The 6,305-nt window shown below is 38.5% G+C and overlaps 1 pseudogene; it reads left to right on the top strand.

The window, feature by feature from the left end:
- The first annotated feature begins 367 nt into the window (after positions 1 to 367).
- The window catches only part of LOC124028583, a 30,388-nt pseudogene continuing 24,450 nt past the window's right edge, over positions 368 to 6,305 (top strand).

The following is a 6,305-nucleotide window of genomic DNA, read 5'->3' as shown; positions in this document are numbered from 1 at the left end:
CGATATAGTTGATGCACACTTTTTTTTTGTTACTCCCATTGGAAAAAGTATTGTCTCATCTGAAATTTTCAGACACATAATCTTAATTAATTTGGCCTAAGGCACTTTTCTGTTGATATTATGTAAATGCATTGGCTCTTGTTTGTGTGGTCAGATGTTACTGAACATGTTTATACATGTTTGTATTATTGCCTGTATTGTTTGCATTTGATGCTTGCTAATAAAAAATAGTATTGGTCTGTTTTCAGACACCTTTCCTAGTTCCCTTTCCTTCACCGCCAGTAGATGGAGATAGTATCCTATTGATTTTAGTGAGGCCATCTGCTGGGGAGCTGAGGCTGGATGCATCTCCCGCCAACCGACGACCATGGCCTCTGAGGCAGCAGCCGCGGATGATGCTGCAACGACAGGAGGACCGCCCGAATGCACCGAGATGGAGGAGCAGGTATGCGACGTTTGTAAGCCGGCAAAGATGGATACATGGGGTCATTATTTAGTGAGGGTGTTTTATGGAAGATCTGACAATGCAATACGGCTAACGCTGATATGTATATGCTGAAATAACTCCATAGACAATTAGCATTTCAGAAAAAAGCACCATAGGCCCAGTACACAGGGACATCCTTAGGATGTGGGAAAAGATAGTGATGGAATAAAAGGAGACGCGTGTTTGAATTCCGTTCCTGTGGGCATAAAAATGGAATGTCTGGTGCAGAGTGGAAGTGCCCTGCGGCGTTTGTAAAAGAAGCATTGATTTGAAATGACATGAAAACCTAGCAGCTGTCTATACCGGCATGTAGCCAACCGATGTATAAAAATAGCCAGGCACCAACACGCATCACAGGTCATGCATGCATAACGCTTTCGCTGCCGAATTCATGGTCAATTGTAGAATAACTGCGCTAGTTGTGCGAACCGACAGAGTCCGACATGCTCCGTTTTGGACGTGCTGTGAAGCGGAAGTTGGCCGGCTCTCTGTAAGGTAGTTTTTGTCTACAAGATGACTGGAGAGCGAAAGCCTGTTCTATATTCTGTATCGGATTGTGATGATAGCAGACAGGCTAAATTAGCTTTGGATAAATGCACTGCTGATTCACGAAAGAGCGAACCGGCACCAGTTGGAATGTTATTGCGCCTATAAATGAATTTGCTGTTAGTTACAACAGAATATATGACTGCTCCGTTTATTACGATGGAGTCCCGCGGCCATATATAGGCTACCTAAACTGAAGAAAATCATAGGAAGGTGTCGTGGTAGGAGTGTCGTGGTTTGTTTTTCTAGTTTATAATTTGTCTCGCTAATTCTCTTGTTAATGTAATTTAGTAGTAGAATAACAGGTGCATGTATTCCAGGGAGAGACTTCTCCCTTCTCGAAACAACCTGCTCTACCACGTTGCAATATAACCTACCTACACCGTTGGCCAGGCAGACACACACAGACTACAGTACAGGTGGCTACATTGTTGCTCTTCATCCCCAGTAGGCTACTAAACGTCTCCTTGGGGAGAAGGACTATTTCAGGTGAGTCCCTGTCACAATGTTGGACAAGCTGTTATTCCTAGTTGGCTAAATTAAGCATTCAGCGTGTGTTTTCGTGTTTTTATATAGTTTGTGATTGTCCCTCTTTCAAAGATTAGGTAGGTTAAACGTATAGTACAGTATCAGTGGGTATCTGATATAATAACGTCAAATCGGTGTGACACTCGTCGTTAGCATCAAATGTAGCCTACCTGGCTTCCAATTTATTTTCTTAATTTGAAGTAATCTGGTGAACACAGTAGTTTACTTCAACATCTTGTTGGATGGCTCAAATTACTTTTTTACAATTTTCTTCTTCTTTAAACTTGAACTGGACTCTTTAATCTGTTAATATCAAGTATTTCAGATCATTTGCGGTCTGCAATTTGATTAATAAAAATGTTGAACTTCGAGCAGAAAGAATAGAACCATGGACAAATTCCCTTACAGTGAATGAATACGTCTGTCTGTGTAGATGGGCTTTATAATGTCTCACTTATCAATATCCTATATTACAACGTTATTACAGCACAACAATGTCCTGGCTATTACTATTATAACAATAGTACCGGTCTGTACATATGCTGCCATGTGGAATTGTGTCAAAGAAGGTGACCTTGATCGAATGAGTCAGATTACGGAGTGGTTTCCCTCTAATCTCGTCACAGTGGAATGAAAGATGTTGGATTATGTGAGGGAGAACGGGAAGCCAACACAGAGAAGGGGAGACAAACAAGGGAAGCCAACACAGAGAAGGGGAGACAAACAAGGGAAGCCAACACAGAGAAGGGGAGACAAACAAGGGAAGCCAACACAGAGTAAGGGAGACAAACAGGGGAAGCCAACACAGAGAAAGGGAGACAAACAGGGGAAGCCAACACAGAGAAGGGAGACAAACAAGGAAGCCAACACAGAGAAAGGGAGACAAACAAGGGAAGCCGACACAGAGAAAGGGAGACAAACAGGGAAGCCAACACAGAGAAAGGGAGACAAACAGGGGAAGCCAACACAGAGAAAGGGAGACAAACAAGGGAAGCCAACACAGAGAAAGGGAGACAAACAGGGGAAGCTAACACAGTTAAAGGGAGACAAACAAGGGAACCCAGGGAAAGGAGGCAGGGATTAAAGATGATTTTGAACCAGGGTGCGTCCCAAATGGTACCCTATTCCCTATATAGACCACTATATCCCTATGGGCCTTGGTGAAAAGTTGTGCGCTACGTAGGGAATAGGATGCCAGTCTGGGTTGCTCTACGACCTAGATTCAATGCAAGCCACCACCAGACCTGGGTTCATATTCTGTTTTGAACTCTCTCAAATACTTTGATCGTTTGCTTTAGCCTGCCTGGAGTGCCAGATGGGCAGGGTTTACAGTTGTGGGACTATTCTATTGGTCCCATTAAACTAGGCAAGATCAATCAAGCACAGAGAAAGCATTTGAAATTATTTTCAAATAATATTTCAACACAGGTCTGCTACAGGACACAGACACAGATTCATGGCAGCTAGTTGCTGAGAAGATGTCATTTAGTTCACTTTCTGTTGTCCGTAATGAGCAAGTCCTTAGTTGGTCTGCATCCCAAATGACAACCTATTTTCCATATTTTGACCAGGGTCCTATATGGGCTTTGGCCAAAGATAGTGCACTACTTTTGACTAGGGTCCTATATGGGCTCTGGCCAAAGATAGTGCACTACTTTTGACCAGGGTCCTATATGGGCTCTGGCCAAAGATAGTGCACTACGTCTGGAATGTGGTGGTGCCCTTTGTAACGCAGCCTGGTGTGTTTTCCCTGTATGTACTACTGCGTCTGTTTCTGCAACGAGACCCTTAATGCCATAGGTGGTAGTACACTTGCCCGTAACCATAGTCGCCGGTTCACGTCCTGCCCCCGGCTGTTCTCCCTCAATTGCTACTTGGGCTGCAACATTCGGGTAACTTTCCCCAAATTCCCAGGTTTTCCTGAAACCCTGGTTGGAGGATTCCGGGATTTCCTACCTATTCCTTCCTGATTCCATGAATCTTCTAACTGGGGTTTCGGGAAAACTTGGGAATTTTGGGAAAGAAACCCTATTCACAACACTGGGCCATAATGCTGTGAAGGGGGGTGATGGATTTTTTTACATTTGTTTTTCGTCTTCCAGTTGGCGGAGGGAAGGATGAAGGCAGACGAGGAAGCTCCTCCCCCCTCCCCGGGGCTGGGGGGGTTCGGCGATCCGGTGTCGGGAAGTGTGTCGGTCGTACGGTGAACTCAAAGTCCTGAGTAACCTCAACTTGACCGTACCACAGGGACAGATGTGAGTAAACCTTACCCAGTCCTAACGCTAACCTTACACCATGACACTGACCTCAGTAGTGCGTACTGCCCTGTGGGGTATTCAATCAGAAAAGGTTGTCCTGAGTGTCCAGGATAAGTCAAAACACCACTTCACCCCGCAGTAAGACAGAGCATGTTAATACCGCTAAAAGTTATGGACTTACATGGTATTAATATGCAATGGACTTACATGTTATTAATATGTAATGTTCTTACATGTTATTAATATGTAATGGACTTACATGGTATTAATATGTACTGGTCTTACATGTTATTAATATGTAATGGTCTTTCATGTTATGTCAGTTATGTGAGTTATGCTTAAGAGTCAGACCATACTGAGTTATACAGATTACATACTGTACTATCATACTGGCGTATCATACTATACTGTCATACTATACTATCATAATATGATATACTATGATATACTTTCATACTATACTATTATATCATACGATACTATCATACTATACTATCATATCATCTCATACTATACTATCATACTGTACTATCATACTATACTGTCATATCATACTATACTGTCATACTATACTGTCATATCATACTATACTATACTGTCATACTATACTGTCATACTATACTGTCATATCATACTATACTGTCATATCATACTATACTGTCATACTATACTATCATACTGTACTATCATACTATACTGTCATATCATACTATACTGTCATACTATACTGTCATATCATACTATCATATATATACTGTCATATCATACTATACTATACTATACATATCATACTATACTGTCATACTATACTATCATAATATGATATACTATGATATACTTTCATACTATACATATATCATACGATACTATCATACTATACTATCATATCATCTCATACTACTATCATACTGATACTATCATACTATTCTGTCATATCATACTATACTATCATACTGTACTATCATATCATACTATACTATCATATCTATACTGTCATACTATACTGTCATACTATACTGTCATATCATACTATACTGTATATCATACTATACTGTACTATCATACTATACTGTCATACTATATATACTATACTATCATACTATACTATCATACTATATACATACTATACTGTCATATCATAATACTATACTATACTGATACTATACTATCGTATCTATACTATCATACTATGATATACTATCATACTATACTGTCATATCATACTATACTGTCATACTATACTATAATACTATGATATAATATCATACTATATGTATATCATATCATACTATACTATATCATACTATACTGTTATGCTGGTGAATGATACCCAAATACTGTCATATCATACTATACTGTCATAATACTGTCAGTCTTTATTCCAGTATAAGACAAAAGTAATAATCCTGGATATAACATACTGAGAAAACAAAACAGGAAAAACTTAAATCCACTATAATAGTAGCATATCATACTATACTGTCATATCATACTATAATGTCATATCATACTATACTGACTGCAGGTTATCTTATAAGGTCATATCATACTATAATGTCATATCATACTATACTGTCATATCATACTAGACATACTATACTGTCATATCATACTATACTGTCATATCATCTATAAGTCATAGACAAATATCATACTGTCACAGGGCGAGACCAGGACACAGAACAGCTATACTGATACATCATACAAGGATCCGACATACTATCACTATACTATCATACTATACTATCAAAACAAGGGGAGAAATAGGGGCTCTAATCAGACTGCAAAATAGGGGACAGGTGTGAAAAGAGTAAATGAGTGAGTTAGGAGAATGAGGAACAGCTGGGAGCAGGAACGGAACTATCAGAGAGAAGAGAGAGAGGGATCATACTAGACTATCATACTGATAGAAAGAGGGTAATCAACCTAATAAGACCAGCAGGGGAAAATGAACAGAATACTATCATACTATACTACATATCAAACATAGACAATATATGACAAAACATGACACTATACTATTATATCATACTATACTATCATACTCTACTATCATATCATATACTATATATACTGTTATGATATACTATCATACTAATAATCCTGGATATAACATATCATACTATACTATCATACTATACTATCATATCTGAAGAAGATAAAACTATACAAGGATCATACTATCAGAGGGCTATAATAAATATGATATGAGGAACTATCATACTATACTATCATACTATACTATTGTATCATACTATACTATCATACTCTACTATCATACTATACTATAATACTATGATATACTATCATACTATACTATCATATCATACTATACTATCATACTATACTATCGTATCATACTATACTATCATACTATACTATAATACTATGATATACTATCATACTATACTATCATATCATACTATACTATCATACTATACTATTGTATCATACTATACTATCATACTCTACTATCATACTATACT

This window comes from Oncorhynchus gorbuscha, unplaced genomic scaffold (assembly GCF_021184085.1).
Source record: "Oncorhynchus gorbuscha isolate QuinsamMale2020 ecotype Even-year unplaced genomic scaffold, OgorEven_v1.0 Un_scaffold_4462, whole genome shotgun sequence".
NCBI lineage: Eukaryota > Metazoa > Chordata > Actinopteri > Salmoniformes > Salmonidae > Oncorhynchus > Oncorhynchus gorbuscha.
Note: the sequence above shows the minus strand (reverse complement) of the source record. Positions and strands in the feature narration are given on the sequence as shown.